This window comes from Stomoxys calcitrans, chromosome 5, assembly GCF_963082655.1.
Source record: "Stomoxys calcitrans chromosome 5, idStoCalc2.1, whole genome shotgun sequence".
Classification (NCBI taxonomy): domain Eukaryota; kingdom Metazoa; phylum Arthropoda; class Insecta; order Diptera; family Muscidae; genus Stomoxys; species Stomoxys calcitrans.
In genome coordinates this window covers 41,057,776-41,080,525 of record NC_081556.1, presented here as the reverse complement: position 1 = coordinate 41,080,525, position 22,750 = coordinate 41,057,776, and the positions used below count along the sequence as shown (strand labels likewise).

Genomic DNA, 22,750 nt, shown 5'->3' with positions numbered 1-22,750 from the left:
ACTTCAATCTGATTTTGTAAGCCAGATTAATAATCTACTCCCGAATACGTTTTGTTAGGGCAACTTGGATCCAATTTTTAATACCGCATTCTACTCTTCAATTCCTTTCATTTGATACCCATATTGTCTCTATAGGTCCTCTTTTGATTTTGGGTGGTGTTTTTGGGTTAACGGGGGAGGGTGCGCCCCCCCCTCCGTTATCAATAAATTATAAAACCTATTCCTCCAACCTGACCATATTTGTAATCTCCTCCCAACTACCTTTCATTTGAGTCACACATTGCCATGATCGTCAAATAAACCTATTTTAAGGGGTTTTGGGGCTGGGGCGGCCCCCCAGTTACTTGGACCCAATTTTCAATATGAAATTCGTACTCCACTCTTGAATAGCTTTCATTTGAATCCCATATTGTGCCGATCGGTACACTTTTATTTTTGGCTAGTTCTTTTGGGTTAAGGGGGAGGGCCCGCCCCCGTTTTGATATCAAAATATTATATAGCCTATGTTTGTGAAAATATCAAAGTAATCGGTTCAGCCGTTTTTAAGTCTATACGGAAATTGATTTTTATATAAAAGAGAAAAGATGTTGGGTTTCGAATCATTATTTCGATGTGTGTTACAAACGTAATGACGAAATTAATATACCCCCTTCCTATGGTGGCGAGTATAAAAACTCACAACACCAGTGATAAAACCTTTAAAGGTTTTGCTTTAAACATTCTGTCAATGCATGATGTGGGGCGTTGTGCCTGAGAAGAATTCTTAATTTTGACTTCTCGTCATGGCCCAGGCCATAAATGAAACTCACCTGAGCCACATTTACAATGTCTTAATTTAATAACCAAATTGATCAGGCACTTAGGCGGAGGTGCAAAGGGAAGAGAGTTGGAGAAAGACTTAAGAGTGCCATAGGTAGTTGTACTTACTTTCGGTTTGGTCCAGTTTTTTCCTCTTACTGTTATCGATTAAACAACGTCACCGTTTTGGTTGGTGTTTCTCTAAGCCCCGCCAAAAGTTGGTCTTCTTCAATGCTGGCTTGGAATATTAAAAACTGTTCTGAAATTGTCAAAACAAAGAGAAAAAAAAAAGAAACAATAAAATTAACCATTAAATTTTTGGGTGATTTTTTTTAGTTTGCTCACAAACATGACATGGTTTTTTTCGCTTGTAATAAGCGCTAGTAATTATATGACCATAGTTTTTGGGAGCAATTTCGTGCTTGGAAAGAAAATTAATACTAAATGGGCTTAAAACATAAAACTGGAATTCCTATAATGGATAGCTTTCAAATTTAATTTGTATTGCCATTTTTTTAAATGAAATAAAACATAAATTTGTTCCTTATGGGAGGAATAATGATGCCTAAATTCGGTTATACCATAAAAATGTTGCTAATTGGCGGGCAACTCAAAGCCGAAGAGTGATTTGCGAGTAGGTTTTGAGGGTAAACATATTTCCTTAGATTACACCTAATGCTCATAAGAGATGTTTTTTTTGTACCCTCCACCATAGGATGGGGGTATACTAATTTCGTCATTCTGTTTGTAACTCCTTGAAATATTCCTCTAAGACCCCATATTCTTGATCGTCATCACATATTAAGTCGAACTAGCCATGTCCCCGTCCGTCTGCCCGTCCGTCCGTCTGTCCATCCGTCCGTCTGCCTATCGAAAGCACACTAACTTTCGAAGGAGTAAGGCTAGCCGCTTGAAATTTTGCACAAATACTTCTCATTAGTGTAAATCGGTTGGGATTGTAAATGGGCTATATCGGTCCACGTTTTGATATAGCTGCCATATAAACAGATCTGGGGTCTTGACTTCTTGAGCCTCTAGAGGACGCAATTATTATCCGATTTGGCTGAAATTTTGCATGAGGTGTTTTATTATGGCTTCCAACAACTGTGCTGAGTATGGTTCAAATCGGTCCATAACCTGATATAGCTGCTATATAAACCGATCTGGGGTCTTGACTTCTTGAGCCTCTACAGGGAGCAATTCCTATCCGATTTGGCTGAAATATTGCATGAGGTGTTTTATTATGACCTTAAACAACTGTGCTGAGTATGGTTGAAATCGGTCCATAACCTAATATAGCTGCCAAATAAACCGATCTGGGGTCTTGACTTCTTGAGCCGCTTGACGGCACAATTCTTATCCGATTTGGTTGAAATTTTGCATGAGGTGCTCTATTGTGACTTGCTACAACTGTGCTGAGTATGGTCCAAATCGGTCCATAACCTGATATAGCTGCCATATAAACCGATATGGGGTCTTGACTTCTTGAGCAACTAGAGGGCGCTACTATTATCCGATTTAGCTGAAATTTTGCATGAGGTGTTTTATTATGACTTCCAACAACCGTGCTAAGTATGGTTCAAATCGGCCCATAACCTGATATAGCTGCCATATAAACGGATCTGGGGTCTTGACTTCTTGAGCCACTAGAGGGCACAATTCTTATCCGATTTGGTTGAAATTTTGCACGACGTGTTCTATTATGACTTCCAACAACTGTGCTTAGTATGATTCAAATCGGTCCATAACCTGATATAGCTGTCATACAAACCGAGCTTGAGTTCTTGAGCCACTAGACGACGCAATTATTATCCGATTTGGCTGAAATTTTGCATAATGTGTTCTATTATGACTTCCAACAACTGTGCTGAGTATGGTTCAAATTGGACCAGAACCTGATATAGCTGCCATATAAACCGATCTGGGGTCTTGACTTCTTGAGCCTCTACAGGGAGCAATTCCTATCCGATTTAGCTGAAATATTGCATGACGTGTTTTGTTATGACGTCCAACATCTGTAATAAGAATGGTTCAAATCGGTCCATAACCCGATATAGCTGCCATATAAACCGATCTGGGGTCTTGACTTCTTGAGCCTCTAGAGAACGCAATTATTCTCCGATTTGGCTGAACTTTTGCATGAGGTGTTTTATTATGACTTCCAACAACCGTGCTAAGTATGGTTCAAATTGGTCCATAACCTGATTTAGCTGCCATATAAACCGATCTGGGGTCTTGACTACTTGAGCCACTAGAGGGCACAATTCTTATCGGATTTGGCTGAAATTTTGCATGTGGGTTTTTATTATGACCTTAAACAACTGTGCTGAGTATGGTTGAAATCGGTCCATAACCTAATATAGCTGCCATATAAACCGATCTGGGGTCTTGACTTCTTGAGCCGCTTGACGGCACAATTCTTATCCGATTTGGTTGAAATTTTGCATGAGGTGCTCTATTGTGACTTACAACAACTGTGCTGAGTATGGTCCAAATCGGTCCATAACCTGATATAGCTGCCATATAAACCGATATGGGGTCTTGACTTCTTGAGCCACTAGAGGGCGCTGCTATTATCCGAGTTAGCTGAGGTGTTTTGTTCTGACTTTCAACAACTGTGCTGAGTATGATTCAAATCGGTCCATAACCTGATATAGCTGTCATATAAACCGATCTGGGGTCTTGACTTCTTGAGCCACTAGAGGGCGCAATTCTCATCCGATTTGGCTGAAATTTTGCATGAGGTGTTTTATTATGACTTCCAATAACTGTGCTTAGTATGGTTCAAATCGGCCCATAACCAGATATAGCTGTCATATAAACCGATTTGGGGTCTTGACTTCTTGAGCCTCTAGAGGGCGCAATTATTATCCGATTTGGTTGAAATTTTGTACACCGGCTTCTCTCATGACCTTTAATATACGTGTGGAAAATGGCACGAATCGGTTTACAGCCTAATGCAGCTCCCTTATAAACCGAACTCCCTATTTTATGTCTTCAGCCCCTTAAGTGCGCAATTCACACTAGATTTGGCTGAAATTTTACACAATGACTTCTTCTATGGTCTCCAATATTCAGTTCAAATATGGTCCGAAATGAATCATAACTTGATATTGTTCCAATAACATAGCAATTCTTTTCTTTTATCCTTTGTTTGCCCAAAAAGAGGTACCGTGGCAAGATCTCGAAAAATGCGATCCCTGGTGGAGGGTATATAAGATTCGGCCCGGCCGAACTAAGCACGCTTTTACTTGTTTTAAACTGAAAATTTTACACCATAAGAAGTTAGAAAGCTTCTAACATACATGGTGACAGACATAAACATGGACTTTAATAGATCTTCTCAGTTTGTTACTTTGCTTATTGCTCCTATTGCTGTTTGGGTCACTTGAAAGCCTTAAACTTCCAAGTGACCCCTCTTAGCCATGGGTCGCCATCATTTGTTCACATCTGTTGCCTTGAGTGTACCCTGAATGTTAACATTTCTCTTCTCTGCTTTTCGTTTTCCATTTTTTTGCCTTCCTGCTGTGGCTGCAACTAAGGGTTTTATTTTTCCCATAGATTTCTTTCATAAACAACTTTTAGATGGCCTTGGAGTTTTCTTGCTCAATGTCGTAGTCGTCGTTATCATCATCAGGCTTCGATGTTAGAAATTGTTGGTGTTTTTTTGTAAAGCTCGAATGCCTTTTTTTTTTTGTTCCTCTACAGACGGACGGAGGGCCAGGAAGGCATAACAAAAAAAAAAAAATCTCACCACAATACCGGCTAAATAAAAGTGTGTCTGGCAAGTGTCTAGAGTATCGTTGGGTTCTCCTTTCAGTTTTTTTTTTTTTGCCAGGCTTTGGTAAGCAGCTTCACATGAAAATGTCCGTCCCAGGTTGTACAACATTTACTGCTGCTGCTGCCACACAGGGCCAATGTGCCACAACTCATATCTTGGTGCTTTTGTGGTGGTCAGATGGTCGATAGGTTGCCTGCTTGGCTAGCTTTGGCTAATGCCTGGATATGCTACTGATTTCTGGCATATTTTCCATGCGTCCGTCCGTTCGCCCAGCTTGGCAGAGAATATTCATGTCCATTTATCTGTACCTCAGTCTCCCATTTATTTTTTGCATCCTTTTTTTACTTTCTTGGGGATCCATGTCAAACATTTTTATGAGGATTTTTTTAAATAGTCCAAATTTGAAAAACAAGGGATTTCCCCAGAATTCCAAAACGGAACATTGTATTAACTTTTCATTTTGCCAGAGCCACAACAACAACAACACAAAAAATAAGTGTGTCAGCAGATATTTTGTTGTTTTTATTCTTCTCCCTAGGAGTCTGAGTGAGAGAGCGAGTGACCTTTGTACGTACCTACATACTTGGACTTGAAATGTTTTAACAGGATTTCAGCAGATAATGCTAGGCCATGGCTACACACTTTAAGAGTGGAAAATTTCTATGGAAATTTTTGTTGTTGCCTTTAAAAGGCTTTCACACCCAAATGTTATCATAAAAATATGTAAACAAATCAAAGATGTTAAAGAAGGGGATCATGCAAAAAATTTTTTTAAATCTTTAAACAATGATTGAGCATGGATTTTAGCTTTTGTACATGCTTTCAAATTTTCAAATTTGTCCATGAACATTCCATTAAGGAAAGGGGATAAACTTCTAACATCTCAATGAGTGCTATGCGACTAAGGTTTAAGTTCAATAATAAGGGGCCTACAAACGGCGTGTCGCAGTGAGACAACCCTTGGGCGAAAAGTTTTTAACATGGTTTCTATGTATGGCATAGCACCCCATGAATATCGCCAGCATTAGGGGGAGATAAACACCGCTGAAAAATTTTTTCTGATGTTCTCGACAGGATTTGAACCTAGGCGTTCAGCGTCATAGACATATATACTAACTTCAACGCTATGGTGGCCTCCATGTACATGTTACTCTAGAGAATTTCACTGAAAGTTGAGATATCTGTGGATGTTTTATTGGGAGGGGGTCATATCAAAAAGTTTACCAATCTGAGCTGAACTTCAACATATACCAAAGGGCATACAACTCAGCTCCAACTATTGGACTTCAATGACTTTAGATACACATCTCATTCAAATGCCGTAACAATTTTTAATTCTCTCAATATATACCCCTGTGCATGTTCATTCATTGCTGTCTTAGCAACGACTGAAACATAAAGCATAAGAATATGTATGACTTGCCATCAACGCTACCGCAAAGGGCTGGGCATCGCTGCTTCAGATAAATTATTTTTCTTGTCGTCTGCTTTTGTAGTACGAAATTCGAACGACCGATACAACAATGTGCATGTTCATTCGTTGCTGTCTTAGCAACGACTGAAACATAAAGCATAAGAATATGCATGACTTGCCATCACCGCTACTGTAAAGGGCTGTGCATCGCCGCTTCAGAAAAGGTATTTTTCTTGTCGTCTGCTTTTGTAGTACGAAATTCGAACGTCCGATACAACAATGATTTGTGTGATAAGTTCATCTTTTGAAAATGACAGCGAGACGCTTTCATATGACTCAGTGTGCAGCGAGTTATTTTTCATACCTTACTGTAGCATAAAAATAAAATAAAGACAGAAACGATGCGTATACCCCTGTGCATGTTCATTCGTTGCTGTCTTAGCAACGACTGAAACATAAAGCATAAGAATATGCATGACTTGCCATCACCGCTACTGTAAAGGGCTGTGCATCGCTGCTTCAGAAAAGGTATTTTTCTTGTCGTATGCTTTTGTAGTACGAAATTCGAACGACCGATACAACAATGGTTTGTGTAATGAGTTCATCTTTTGAAAATGACAGTGAGACGCTTTCATATGACTCAGTGTGCAGCGAGTTATTTCTCATGTCTTACTGTAACATGAAAATAGAATAAAGACAGAAAATAAAATAAAGATGCGTATACCCCTGTGCATGTTCATTCGATGCTGTCTTAGCAACGACTGAAACAAAAAGCATATGAAAAGGTATGACTTGCCATCAACGCTACCGTAAAGGGCTGGGCATCGCTGCTTCAGATAAAGTATTTTTCTTGTTGTCAGCTTTTTTAGTACCAAATTCAAACGAAGGCAACGTGATTGATTTGACAAAAGCATAGGTAAACACACACACACGTTTTTTATATAAGACCGATACAACAATGATCTGTGTGATAAGTTCATCTTTTGAAAATGACAGCGAGACGCTTTCATATGACTCAGTGTGCTGCGAGTTATTTCTCTTACTGCAGCAGCGATAAATTCGAGATAAAAATACTATCAAGCACTGAATGGGGGTTGTTTTTTAAAATCATCTATTCAACAGCAACTTGTGCGTTTTAATCTGTCTTCAGTAGCTCGCTCTTCAATAGAATTGAAAAGGGGTTGAGGGGTTGAGTGTTCACAAATTCAAAAAAAAAAAAAAAAAAAAAGTCTTTGATCTAAGATCATCTGGCCCTGTCCTTCTGTATGTTGAAATCACGCTTCAGTATTTAAAAATAAAGATACTGAGTTGAATTTTGCACAGGTCCCTTTATTGTCCATAGGCCAGTTATATTCGAATATGGGCAACAACAACAACATTTGCCCATAAACATTCCACTAAGGAACAGGGGCAAACTTCTTACATATCAATGAGTGCAGTCCGATTCAAGTTTTAAGCTCAATGATAAGGGGCCTCCTTTTTATAGCTTAGTCCGAACGGCATGCTGAAGTGCGACACCTCTTTGGAGAGAAGTTTTACATGGCAGAGTACCTCACAAATGTTGCCAGCATTAGGGGGGGAAAGCCACCGCTGAAAATTTTTTCTGATGGTCTCGCCAGCATTCGAACCCAGGCGTTCAGCGTCATAAGCGGACATGCTAACCTCTGAGCTACGGTGGTCTCTGATAGAAAAATTACTTTGCCAATATCCACTGGTATTATTTTATTCTAATACCATTTGGTACCAATTTAATACCAACTAATGAAAAGTGTAAATCGGTCTCTAACCTGATATATTGGGTTGCCCAAAAAGTAATTGCGGATTTTTCATATAGTCGGCGTTGGCAAATTTTTTCACAGCTTGTGACTCTGTAATTGCATTCTTTCATCTGTCAGTTATTAAAAATGCATTTATTTTCTTTTAAAAAATCCGCAATTATTTTTTGGGCAACCCAATAGCTTCGATATAAATCGATTTGCCGATTTTAGTTCTTGAATCCCTACAAACCACAATTTTAGTTCGATTTGTTTGAAATTTTGCATGTAGTATTTTGTTATGAGTTCCAACAACTATCCTAATTACGGTCCAAATCAGTCTATAACCTGATATAGCTCCCTTATAAACTAATCTCTCGATTATCTTTGTTCGGTTCCTAGCAGCTTTAATTTTTGCTGGTTTGACAGAAGTTTGGTATGTTTATGTGCAATATGGCAACCCTATCACCATCTATTCTCTGCTGCATCATAAAGGGATTTTCCAGTTAGTGCCACAAGTTCTTTTTCTAGATTCATCGTTTGTGGCAACGTGTTTTTTAGTGAACTCTAGAGATGAATGAAGTGAAAATTGTTAGTTGAGTGCAGTCTGTAAGTGTTTCTGCTATCTTTGTGAGTTTACGCTTAGGGAAAAATGAAGTGATTTACATTGCATGATGAGGTTTGAAGTTGAATGCAAGTTGCGTCATTGCAATAATACAACAATTGGAAATGGGCCAACAGATTGTTGAATAGAGCGGGAAAAGAAGAAGAAAAGAAAAACTTAAAGCACCAGAAATGGCTAGAAAGAAGGAACAAAGTTGGTTCAGGCATTAAAGGGGAGATAAATAATTGAATGGGAGATTAAGTTCTAGGGATTTCAAGGTTAATCACTGAAGTTGAAGATAGACCAGGACGAAGCTGAAGTAACAAGTATTTGGGTTTAAGATATCTTTCATGAGTTGAAAGCTAAAGAATCGGTAGAATCAGTAACTATGCACAATTTCAAGTAGTAAAAGGCGATAAGTTCAGCAGTTCCAGCCGCCCACCATTGATCCTAGCTAGTTTCTCAGAAGATTCATTTTTACATGAACGCAGTGAGACACTGTATGATATGGCCAAGGCAAACCAGAAAAGAAAACTCCATGTCTAATATTGAACATTTCATAATAACATGAACTTTGAAGATGATCAAAAACTCAAAATTGAAGAGTTACATAAAGTACATAAAACAGACTAATATTGAACGATTCATAATAACATGAACTTAGAAGATGATCATAATAACATGAACTTTGAAGATGATATGATCATAATAACATGAAAATTGAAGAGTTACATAAAATACATTAAACGGACGGACGGATATTGTTAAATCTTCCAAAATTATCATGACTAAATAGAATGGCAGCAAAAAGTTAGGTTACGGTCACAGCAAAACGTTCAATAATTCTTCAAGATGTTGATCTATAACCAATTTTGAAGGGTCGTTGAAGATTTGATAAAGATTTGAATACAAAGAGAGGAAAAGAAAAGAGGGAAATAAATGATTTACCTTATCATTTCATCTTCAATATCTCAAATATTGGGCTGAGATAATTGGGGTATATAAATACATTGAGGTATATACAACTATCAACTCAACTATCGCAGTCCAATATACAAGTAAAAGCGTTTTTAGTGCGGCCGGACCGAATCTTGGGAACCCACCACCATGGATTCTGATAAAAATTTATAAAAAAAAAAATCTAGTTGAAGGGCTAATAATTATTCTACATACCAAACTTTTATCAAGCCAGCAAAAATTATTCTAGGAATCGAATAAGGATGATCCGGAGATCGGTTTATATGGGAGCTATATCAGATTATACAACGATTTGGAGCGTATTTGAACCAATTTTTGGAAGTCTTAACTGAACACCAGTTGCAAAATTTCTGCTGAATCGGACAAAAATTGCGTCTTGTAAGGGCTCAAGAAGTCATATCGGGAGATCGGATTGAATGGGAGCTATATCAGGTTGTAGACCGATTTGGACAATACTTGGCACACTTGTTGAAAGCCATAACACTATGTGCAGATTTTTAGCGAAATCGGCAAAAATTTCGGCTTGTAAGGGCTCAAGAAGTTAAATCGGGAGATATGTTTAGGTTATAGACCGATTTGGGCAGTACTTGGCCCATTTGTTGAAAGCCATAACAAAACACTATGTGAAAATTTTTAGCGAAATCAGCAAAAATTTCGGCTTGTAAGGGCTCAAGAAAACAAATTGGGAGATCGGTTTATATGGGAGCTATATCAAGTTAAAGACAGATTTGGACCGTACTTAGCACGGATGTTGGAAGTCATAACAGAACACCATATGCAAAATTTCAGCTAAATCGGACAAAAATTGCGACTTCCTGGGGCTCAAGAAGTCAAATCGGTAGATCGGTTTATATGGGAGCTATATCTAAATCTTAACCGATATGGCCCGTTTGCAATCCCCAATGACCTACATCGATATTAATTATCTGTGCAAAATTTCAAGCAGCTGGCCTTATGTGATCGACCTGTATCGTGATTTCGGCAGACGGAAGGACGAACATGGCTAGATCGACTCAGAACGTCGAGAGGATCAAGAATATATATACTTTATGGGTTCTTAGAGGAATATCTCGAGGTGTTACAAACAGAATGACTAGATTAGTATACGCCCATCCCATGGTGGTGAGTATAATGCAAATTTTGCCCATGAACAATCCTTCTTAGTGGATTGTTCAGGGGCAAACTTCTCACATATCAATGAGTGCAGTCCGATTCAAGTTTAAGCTCAATGATAAGGGGCCTCCTTTTTATAGCCGAGTCGGAACGGCGTGCCGCAGTGCGACACCTCTTTGGAGAGAAGTTTTACATGGCAAATGTTGCCAGCATTAGGAGGGGAAAACCACCGCTGAAAATTTGTTCTGATGGTCCCGCCAGGATTCGAACCCAGGCGTTACAGCGTCATTGGCGGACAAGCTAACCTCTGCGCTACGGTGGCCATCATGAGTATAATAAGGCGTTATAAACGAAAAGACAGTGTATATCATTCCTCTTCTTTTATTCAAATCTTTATCAAATCTTCAACGAACCTTCAAAATTGGTTGTACAGCAACATCTTGAAAAATTAATGATCGTTTTGTTGTGACAGTAACCTAACATTTTACTGCCAGACCCAACAACTAACTCATTGAAGCTAAATCAAAAAGAAAATTCCGAGAATCTAACGACTCCCTTGTCCAAAGAATCGTTTTAAATCAATTCATTGCCCTTTTGTTTAGAAACTCAAAATTGCCGCTCAATTTCTTAGGAAATCCAAAAAAAAAAACAACAAATAATATGAACTTCAAATGCAAACGGACCAACAAACTTGCAAAGATGTTTGGCTAAAACGCTTTGTGAAAGGACATTTAGATATGGCCAAAAAGATTATTATCACAAATTCGCATGGCTTGGCATACACACAACAAAAGTAAACTTGTCACGGGCTTGCTTAGGAATGGTTATGGGATGGCGGCATAGCATTCAACTCAACCTGAGCTAGAAAGAATAAAAGATTCAAATCATTGACACCATTGTGACCAAGGAGGATAGTGACTAAACAATGCGTCGAAGCTTCTTCGTTGAACACTGGGTTAAACTCAACAGTAGAACTCCTCCATACCACTTCCAGGCACAATAAACTTGGATAACCACTAAAATACCAGGAGCCCAGCCCATGACAACAGCTAAAATCACCAAAGTAGGATGTTGCAAAGAATTGGATTTACTTGCCGTTTTCTTGGAGAAAAGAGAATGTGTGAAGATGCAAGCAGCAAGAGAAAAAAAAAAACAAAAATATTTGCGAAAGATGTCATAAACAAGCCAATGAAAACATTGAGGTATACACTGAGAAAAAAAGAGAAAACTTTAAATAAAAAGAAATGTATCTAGATACACTATAAACAAGTGAAAGCATGCTAAGTTCGGGCGGGGAGAATCTTGAAAACCCACCACCATGGATTCTGCCAAAAAGTTATATAAAATAAATTTAGTTGAAGGGCCTAATTTTATTCTACATACTAAACTTCTGTCAAACCAGCAAAAATTAAAGCTTCTAGGAACCAAACAAGGATGATTGAGAGACCGGGTTACATGGGAGCTATATCAAGATATAGACTAATTTGGACCGTATTTGGCGCTGTTGTTGGAAGTCGTAACAGAACACCACATGCGAAATTTCACCCAAATCGGACAAAAATTGGGGCTTGTAAGGGCTCAAGAAGTCAAATCAAGAGATCGGTTTATGTGGGACCAATATCAGGTTATAAACCGATTTAGACCTTACTTGGCACAGTTGTTAAAAGTCGTAACAGAACACCACATGCAAAATTTCAGCCAAATCGGACAAAAATTGGGGCTTGTAAGGGCTCAAGAAGTCAAATCAATAGATCGGTTTATGTGGGAGCTATATCAGGTTATAGACTGATTTAGACCTTACTTAGCACAGTTGTTAAAAGTCGTAACAGAACACCACATGCAAAATTTCAGACAAATCGGACAAAAATTGGGGCTTGTAAGGGCTCAAGAAGTCAAATCAAGAGATCGGTTTATGTGGGAGCTATATCAGGTTATAGACCGATTTGGACCCTACTTAACACAGTTGTTAGAAGTCATAATGGAATATTATATGCAAAATTTCAGCCAAATTGGACAAAAATTGCGGCTTCCAGGGGCTCAAGAAGTCGAATCGGGAGATCGGTTTATATGGGACCTATATCAGGTTATAGACCGATTCGGACCGTAGTTAGCTCACTTGTTGGAAGTAGTAACAGAACACCACATGCAAAATTTCAGCCAAATCGGACCAAATTTGCGGCTTGTATAGGCTCAAGAAGTCAAATCGGGAGATCAGTTTAAGTGAGAGCTATATCAGGTTATAGACCGATTCGGACCGTACTTCGCACAGTTGTTAGAAGTCATAACTACATGCAAAATTTCAACCATATCGGATACAAATTGCGGCTTATATGGGCTTAAGAAGTCAAATCGGGAGATCGATTTATATGGAAGCTATATCCAAATCTGAACCAATGTGGTCCAGTCCCAATCCCCTACAATCTACATCAATAGTTAGAAAAAAATGCAAATTTTGCCCGTGAACATTCCTTTAAGGAAAAGGGGAAAACTCACATATCAATGAGTGCAGTCCGATTCAATTTTTAAGCTCCATTATAAGGGGCCTCTTTTTTATAGCCGAGTCCAATCGGCTTGCCGCATTCGACACCTCTTTGGAGAAAAGTTTGACATGGCATAGTACCTCCAAGTGTTGCCAGCATTAGGGGAGGGTGGTGGGTACAAAAATATAGATTTCAAGTTAAAGTATTCCTCTAGACTACCTAAAGGGACATTCAACCGATAGCCTTGATCATCGTTGAAATGTGGGTTATGTGGTGCTGTCCTATCAATTCTTCTACGGCGTGAGTTCTTCGGAAATCAATCTACCGATTCCTGACTTGAGGTTTTTTTTTGTCAGAAATCCAAGACTTTCTAGAAGCTCAAATCGGGTTTTAATCGATTGGGCAACTGATCGCACCAGACAACACTACCTGGAGAATTCATTTTTCACAAGCACGGTTCATAGGTGGAATCGATTTCCGGAAGACGTCTTTCCCGCTACCTACGACATCCATAAATTCCAAACCAATGTCAATGAACAACACTCCCTCTGTCCCGCCTCCGATCCTTAACTAGGACATATAAAGGGGACATCCCCTGCGTGTTGTTTGATTTAAGAAAAAAAAAGAAGAAACTATTTTTTCTCAGTGTTTCAACAAAGCCATTGTCTTTCCAAAAGCGAACTCAAAGCCCAAAACAATAATACCAACAATTTACGCATCACACCAATGTGGATTTGCCTTGAAAACTCCTTCATAAGAATCCAAAAAAAAAGAAGAAACCAACACTACTTCGTTGCACACAAGGAATCCCAAGATGTTGGCGCAAAAGAACCGGCAAACAAAGTCATTGTTATGAAGTGACACTCTGGTATGAAATGATTCGATGGTTGGCTGCCTGGTGTTGAGTTGAGTTGAACCCTGGTGTTGTTTGAGTATCGTCTGATGTTTATGCTGTATGGTCTTCATATGGGGGTTTTGCAATGGCCCCAATGCATGGTTGGATGAAATCTCCTCCGCGTTGCTGATTGTCTCAAGATGCGTGACTGTAGATGGCTACATTTAAGTGAGCGACCATGGAGGACAAACAAGTAGCCCAGCAGAGATTACTTATTTATTGTGATGTTTAACACTTGGGAATGAATGACAATGGTCTGAATGTGTCAATTTTGGTATTGACGTTTAAGGGGAAAACCAAGTGGTGAAGAAAACTCAGTTGGGTTAATGAAGATAACAAATGGGAAGGTAATTAATTCAATAGTTTTGCATTAGTTTGCAAAGAAGGTGATCTCAAGAGTATATTAGAGATACGGGAGAAAGAATGTCGGGATAGTATCCAGAAAATAAAGAAATATGTAGAGAATTTTGAGGAAAAAAACTCCCAAAAAAATTTTTTGTCCAACAATTTTTTTTCAAAGTTTGTGTGTTTTTTGTCATTTTCTATAGGAAAATCCTTCTTGCCAAATCTTGAAATAATCGGTTAACAAATGACCATTTTATTGCATTATTACTGAAAATCGGACGAACATATATATGGGAGCTATATCTAAATCTGAACCAATTTCGAACAAACTTTTTAGCTATTGTGGTAGTCATCGTAGAAGCCGTTGTGCAAAATTTTGGGAAAATTGGTCAATAAATACGCTTACAGTGGCTCAAGGATTGAAAATCGGGCGATAAATATATATGAGTGCTTTATCTAAATCTGAGCCGATTTCTATGAAATTCACCAGTAAGGTCGAAAGTCATAAGAAAACCGTTCCTGCCGAATTTCGAGAGAATCGGTAAACAAATGACCATTTTATTGCATTATTACTGAAAATCGGACGAACATATATATGGGAGCTATGTCTAAATCTGAACCGATTTCGAGCAAACTTCAAAGATATTGAAATAGTTGTCGAGGAAAGCGTTGTGCAAAGTTTTGGGAAGATTGGTCATTAAATGCGCTTGCAATGGCTCTAGGAGTGAAAATCGGGCGATATATATATATGAGAACTATATCCAAATCTAAACCGATTTCTATGAAATTCACCAATAACATCGAGAGTCTTAAGAAAATCTTACCTGCCGAATTTCTAGAGGAACGGTTAACAAATGACCATTTTGTTGCATTATTACTGCAAATCGGACGAACATATATATGGGAGCTATATCTAAATCTGAACCGATTTCGAGCAAACTTCAAAGATATTGTAAAAGTCGTCGTAGAAGGCGTTGTGCAAAGTTTTGGCAAGATTGGACAATAAATGCGTTTGCAATGGCTCTAGGAGTGAAAATCGGGCGATATATCCATATGAGCGCTATATCTAAATCTGAACCAATTTCTATGAAATTCACCAGTAATGTCGAGAGTCTTAAGAAAATCCTGCCTGCCGAATTTCTAGAGGAACGTTTAACTAATGACCATTTTGTTGCATTATTACTGCAAATCGGACGAACATATATATGGGAGCTATATCTAAATCTGAACCGAATTTGACCAAACTTCTCAGCCATTGTAGTAGTCATCGTAGAAGCCGTTGTGGAAAATTTTGGGAAGATTGGTTAATAAATACGCTTACAGTGGCTCAAGGATTGAAAATCGGGCGATAAATATATATAAGTGCTATATCTAAATCTGAACCGATTTCTATGAAATTCACTAGTAATGTTGACAGTCTAAAGAAAAACCATCCTGCCAAACTTCGAAAGAATCGGTTAACAAATGACCATTTTGTTGAATTATTACTGCAAATCGGACAAACATATATATGGGAGCTATATCTAAATCTGAACCGATTGCGAACAAACTTATCAGATATTGTAATAGGCGTCGAAGAAAGCGTTGTGCAAAGTTTTGGGAAGATTGGTCAAAAAATGCGCTTGTAATGGCTCTAGGAGTGAAAATCGGGCGATATATATATATATGAGAGCTATATCCAAATCTGAACCGATTTCTATGAAATTGATCAGCAATGTCGATAAACATAAGGAAATCCCTATCAAATTTCGAAAGAATCGGCTAACAAATGACCATTTTATTGCATTATTGCTGAAAATCGGACACACATATATATGGGAGCTATATCCAAATCTGAACCGATTTTTTCCACTTTCAATAGGTTTCATCTCTAGGCTGAAAAACATGACTGTACCAAATTTGAAGACGATGAGATGAAAATTGCGAACCGTAGTTTGTACACAAATCCGCATGGGCGGACGGACAGACAGACGGATAAAGCGAAATCGGATCAGAAAGTGATCCGAAGTGATCTCTCTTCCTTTTGGGTGTTACAAACAAATGCACTGAGTTATAATACCCAGTACCACAGTAGTGGTGTAGGGTATAAATATGTTTATACCCTCATCCATAGGATGGGGGTATACTTATTTCGTCATTCCGTTGGTAACACCTTGAAATATTCGTCTAAGACCCCATAGATAGTCTTGATCGTCAGGACATTTTAAGTCGATCCAGACATGTCCGTCTGTCTTTCCGTACAGAAATTTGGCACAAAGACTTGAGTTACACCTTGCAATATCCATGCCAAGTAGGATCCGAATCGGTCTATAAACAGATATAGCCCCCATATAAACCGATCCCCGGATTTGATTTCTTGAGCCCTTAGAAGCCTAAATTTTCATCCGATTTGGCAGAAATTTGGCACAAAGACTTGAATTACACCTTCCAACATCCATGCCAAGTATGATCACAATCGGTCTATAAACAGATATAGCCCCCATATAAACCGATTCCCGGATTTGACTTCTTGATCCTAAATTTTCATCCGATTTGACAGAAATTGGGAACAAAGACTTGAGTTATACCTTCCAACATGCATGTCAAGTATGATCCGAATCGGTCTATAAACAGATATAGCGCCCATATATACCGATTCCCGGATTTGACTTCTTGAGCCCTTAGAAGCCTCAATTTTCATTCGATTTGACAGAAATTCGGAACAAAGACTTGAGTTCTAACTTCCAACATCCATGCCAAGTATGATCCGAATCGGTCTATAAACAGAAATAGCCCCCATATAAACCGATTCCCGGATTTGACTTCTTGAGCCTACCTTAATTTTCATCCGATTTGACAGAAATTTGGAACAAAGACTTGAGTTTTAACTTCCAATATCCATGCCAAGTACGATCCGAATCGGTCTATAAACAGATATAGCCAACATATAAACTGATCCCCGAAATTGACTTCTTGAGCCCTTAGAAGCCTTAATTTTCTTCGGATTTGGCTGAAATTTGGAAATGGTGGATCGCGATTTCTGATATGCCATGTATCTTCATCAACACCTTTGTTCAATAGATAAAGGTGCTCTTCATTCCCAACGACTATTGAGTACGGCTATTTTTTTTTTCAAAAAATTTTTGAGAAACCTTTTTCATACAAATCATAAAAGACCCCCATTTCCAACAGAAAAGCCCCATTCTTCAGCATTCCACTGCTACTTTCTCAAACACCCACTAGAACGACAACTACTTAACTCCCCATGCATTGATGGTCCTAAAACACACCACAACAAAACCAACTGAGCATATAGCGCAGAGCGCCATATCAAGCCGCAACAACAAAAGTGTCGACAAAGAAGAAGAAGAAAACCACAGAAGTGTAAAATAAACACACAAACAAACGTCAAACCAAATAAAAACAACTCTGCATTGATGTATGTATGTATGCGAGCTTGTGCTTTTGCTAGCGCCACCATAAATAAACTTCCTAACGAATGACGAAGTATGGACAGGCAACAAAAACAGCTGACTGAACAACAAACTCGCAAAGAACACAACAAACTCGCAAGCACAACAACAACAACGACAACAACAACAAACACCCAACGCCACCAACACTTGTGATATGATGTGGTCTTCCAATACATTTTTCTCGATGACACGACATCCAACGTTTTCTTCTCTCTTGGTTAGTCGCGTTGATGTCCGTCGCATCGTAGACGATTTTATTCTTATTCGCATGGTTCGTTGGGGTCGTAGTCGTTGTTATTTTCACATGATGGTCTTTCCTCGCCGCAGTGTTGAGCTATAATTTTTCCATTTGCTGGGCTGCTGTTACATGCTGCTGCTAACACATCGATGTTGCTTCTGCCTTCGTCAGTCAGTGTTTTGTTGGTAGTGTTGGGCAGTGTTGCCCAAAGATTGAAAAGCCAAAATGTGGCGAAAATTTTGTCAAAAATTCTTTTAAGAATTTTTTTAGGAAAATTTTACCAAATTTACTTCTATAGAAAATTGTGTCCATATGTAATCTATAGAAAAATTTTATAAAATTTTGTATGATAAATTTCTATAAAAAAATATTGACAACATTTTTTTATAGATGAAATGTTGTCAAGTTTTTCCTGAAGAAAATAATATTTAAATTTTTTCCTACGAACTGTTAACTGTTTCTTAAAAACAAATTTTGACACAATTTTTTTTAAAGAAACATTGTGAAGAAGTTTCTTAAGGAAAATTTTAAAAATTTTCTATAGCAAAATATTTTTGATGAAGGCACGACACGAACGTAATTTTGACTCCCTTCAGGCTAATTGTTCTCTTCCATTGTATGTGCTTGCTTTGTATTTTGTCTAAATTTTTTCTCTGGAATGTTTTGTCACACTATTTCTATAAAAAATTTCGTCTATAGAAAATCTTGTCAACAATTTTCGATAAAACATTTTCTAACAAAATTTTTCTAAAAAAATTCTTTAAAATCTTTTCTTCGGAATATTTTGTTGAAAATTATTTTTTATGAAAAATTTGCCGATAGAAAATTTTGGCAAAAATTTTTTCTATAGAAATTTCTGTCAAAATTTTTGCTATATAAAATTTTGTCTAAATTTTTCTATTAAATATTTTTAAAATTTTTTTTTTTAGAAAATTTATCTAAAATTTTTCCATAAAAACTTTTCTGAAGAAATATATTTAACATTTTCTATGTTTTTTAAATATGGAAAATAGTTGTCTATTTTCTATTAAAAAATTATTTTGTCAAAATTTTTTTTAACCAAACTTTGTCAAACATTTTTTGTACAAAAAGTGTTGTCAAAAGTTGTTCTTTACAAAATTTTGGCAATTTTTTTTTTCTTTAAAAACTTTTTCAAATGTTTTTACATATGAAAAGAAGAAATGTATCGGCCCTTTATCCCAGGAAAGGTTGTATTATGACCCTTTTCCTAAGGAAGGGGTAGTTTTATTACCCTTTACCTAGCTAAGGGTAGTTTTATTACCCTTTACCTTAGGAAAGGGTAGTTTTATTACCCTTTACTCAGGATATGGTAGTTTTGTTACCCTTTAACTAAGGAAAGGGTGGGTTTTTTACGCTTTACCCACAGAAAAAGTAGTTTTGATATCCTTTACCTGATGAAGGGGTAGTTCTATTACCCTTTACCTAGTTTTAGCTTCATTACCTTTTATCTGTGAAAGGGGTAGTTTTATTATCCTTTACCTGTGGAAAGGGTAGTTCTATTACCCTTTACCTAGTTTTAGTTTTATTAAACTTTACCTAAGAAACGCTACTTTTATAACAATTTACCTTGTGTTTTATTACTCATTACCTTGAAAAGGGTACCCATTCATTACCCATTACCTAGGGAAAAGGGTAGTTTTATTACCCATAACCTATGGAAAGGGTAGTTTCATTAGATCCATTGCCTAGGGAAAGGGTAGTTATATTACTCATTACCTAGGGAGTTTTACTTTTCCATAGGTAAAGGGTAATAAAATTATCCTGTTCTTAGGTAAGTGGTAATAAACTTACCTAAGAACAGGATAATTTTATTACCCTTTACCTATGGAAAAGTAATGTTGTTATCCTTTGCCTGTGGAAAGGGTAGTTGTATTTACCTATTACCCTGTTTGTTTTTTACCCTTTACCTAAGGAAATGGTACTATTATAACCATTTACCTATTGAAAGAGTACCTTGGAAAAGGGTAGTTTTTTACCCATTACCTAGAGAAAGTATAGTTTTATTACCCTTTTCCTAGGCAAATGGTGGTTTTATTACCCATTACGTAAGGAGAGGGCAGTTTTATTACCCATTTCCTAGGAAAAGGGTAGTTTTATTACCCATTACCGAGGGAAAGGATAGTTTTATTGCCCATTACCTAGAACAAGGGAGGGTTTACTACCCTTTTCGTTAGAAAATTTTATCAAAAAATTTTCCAAAGAAAAATATATTAAAAACGTTGCTACATAAAATGTTGTAAAAAAATTGTATACCCTTCACCGCCACTGTGGTACAGGGTAGTATAATTTTGTGCATTTGTTTGCAACGCTATGAGGGAGAGGAGTTAGATTTATTGATAAGTACATCGATCGGCTTACAATCATTTCCTCATGCGACTTAGCGGACGTCCGTCCGTAAACTGATCTGAGATCTTGACTTTTCGAGCCGCTAAAGGGCGCAATTCTCATCGTATTTGGCAGAAATTTTGTTTAACGGCTTCCAGCAGGACATTTAATAAACGTGTCCAATATGGTCTGAATCGATCTATAGTTTAATACAGCTCGCATATAAACTGATCTCCCAATTTCGCTTTTGAGCCCCTAAAAAGCGCAATTCTTAACTGAATGGACAAGAATATTACACAATGGCTTCTACAATATTCAGCATTCAGTTCGTTTATGGTCCGAATCGGAATATAACTTGATATAGCTTCAAAAGGATACAAGTTCTTATTCATTGTTCTATGTTTACCTAAAAAGAGATACCGCGCAAAGAACTCGTCAAATGCGATCCATGGTGTAGGGTATATAAGATTCGGTTTGGCCGAACTTAGCACGCTCTCACTTGTTTCTATAAACAATTTTGTCAGCCTTTGACGCTAAACGCCTGGGTTCGAATCCTGGCGAGAAACTCAGAACAACTTTCAGCGGTGGTTAGCTCCTCCATATGCAGGCGACTTTTGTGAGGTACTGTACCATTTGGTATGGCTGCCATATAAAAACTTCTCCACAAAGAGGTATCGTATTGCGGCACGCCGTTTTGACTCGTTTACGACAAATTTTGTCAAAATATTTTCAATAAAAAATTATTTTTCGTTAATCTGTTTTCTCTCAAAGTTCTTTTTGTAGTCTAAGCGCTTTGCCAAAAAATTTCTCGAAAAATGCTCTATAAAAAATTTTGTGAAAATTTTTTTTTATAAAAAATGTCAAAAATTTTTCTAAAACAAATTTTGTTAAAAGTTTTTTCTATAAAAAATTTTTGAAAAAGTTTTCTATAAAAAATTTTGTTAAAAAAAAATTTCGTCAAAAATTTTTTTTTTAAAAAATTTTTCTATAAAAAATTTCGTCACAAAATTTTCTAAAAAGTTTTTTTTTCAGAAACTAAAAAAATTTTGCCAAAAATGTTTCTATTAAAAATTTTGTCAAAAATTTTTCTATAAAAAATTTTGTAAAAATTTTTCTACAAAAAATTTTGTCAAAAATTTTTCTATAAAAAATTTTGTAAAAATTTTTTTTACAAAAAATTTTTTCAAAAATTTTTCTATAAAAAATTTTGTAAAAAATTTTTTTACAAAAATTTTTTTCAAAAATTTTTCTATAAAAAATTTTTTAAAAAATTTTTCTACAAAAAATTTTGTCAAACATTTTTCTACAAAAAATTTTGTCAAACATTTTTCTATACAAAATTTTGTAAAAAGTTTTTCTATAAAAAAATTTTGCCAACAATTTTTCTATAAAAAATTTTGTCAAAAATTTTTCTACAAAAAATTATGTCAAAAATTTTTCTAAAACAAATTTTTTTATTTAATTTTGTCAAAATGTACATATAGAAAAATTGTGTGTTTAAAAAATGTGAAAAGAATGTATATCGACAACTCTGGTCGCTTGTGTCTCATTCAGCAGCAGCAATTGCTGCTGTTGCTGATGGGCTACAAATTGTTTTTTATGGCCCCTAATGTGTTGTCGTCTGGGGTTACCGATTACCAACGATATAATGGCAATGGCGGTGTTTTCGTGTCGATTATGATGATGATGACGACGACGATGACGATGACGGTCGCTAGCTTGGTCATTGCAGTTGACGATTGCTTTGAGTGTTTCTGGTGTAGGTGTCTATAATGATGTTGTTTAGTTGTATTGGATAGTGGTTGCAAAAAAAACAAAAAAAGTGGAAGTGGTTCTTGTGGCTCAAGTATTTATTACCTACCGACCAACTTTTCCAGGTTGCTGGTTTACCGTCGGTATTTTCAAACTCTCCCTATGTAGTATGGTGGAATGGTTTGGTAATAAATATTCGTATCTAAAGTGTATGCTGACAACAGCTAACAGAGAATTGTTGTAGAGAAGAAGTGTAGAAAATTAAGTTATTTTATAGGTATTTCTTGAGTAGTTTCCTTCTATGGACATGGAGGTAATTATTGCAAGTTCCTTGAGGTTTTTGTCCTTGTGGCGAATGCAGCAATGAATGAATGGCTGTGTACTAGACTAATTTGACAACTTAATTTTGGGCTATGTGACAAATTGTTGAGTCAATGACTTACAAGTTATGCGAGGTTTGATTAAAATGTCCTTGGAGTTTGAAAGAAAATGTTTAGGCGTAAAATAAATCCAAACGAGAGATGATTTGGTTTTTTTTTTGGCGATATGTAATTGAAAGACTGATGAAAAAAGTAATAACAAGCCTCACTACGGTCAGATAACAAAAAAAGGCAGGAATGAAAGCACTGTCACAGCGTAGGTTAGGTTAGGTAGAACGGGTTGCCCACCAAAGGTGAGTTCTCACAGAGGCCAGTTTGGCCCATTTTGATACCCCAGAGAGAGAAAGGGGAGAGAAAAAAATGTGAGACCCCGCACTAGAAGTTATACACGAAAAAAAGTGAAAGACAGGAGGAGTG

At 37.0% G+C, this 22,750-nt stretch overlaps 1 protein-coding gene across 11 annotated transcripts in view; it reads right to left on the bottom strand.

Moving 5' to 3' along the window:
* The window catches only part of LOC106082744 (serine-rich adhesin for platelets), a 457,776-nt gene that overhangs the window by 379,003 nt on the left and 56,023 nt on the right, over nucleotides 1-22,750 (bottom strand). For all 11 annotated transcript variants that reach the window (XM_059368535.1, XM_059368534.1, XM_059368537.1 and 8 more), the window contains exon 2: nucleotides 928-1,057. The gene's annotated coding sequence lies outside the window, so the exon portion shown is untranslated. The remainder of the gene's footprint in view (nucleotides 1-927; nucleotides 1,058-22,750) is intronic.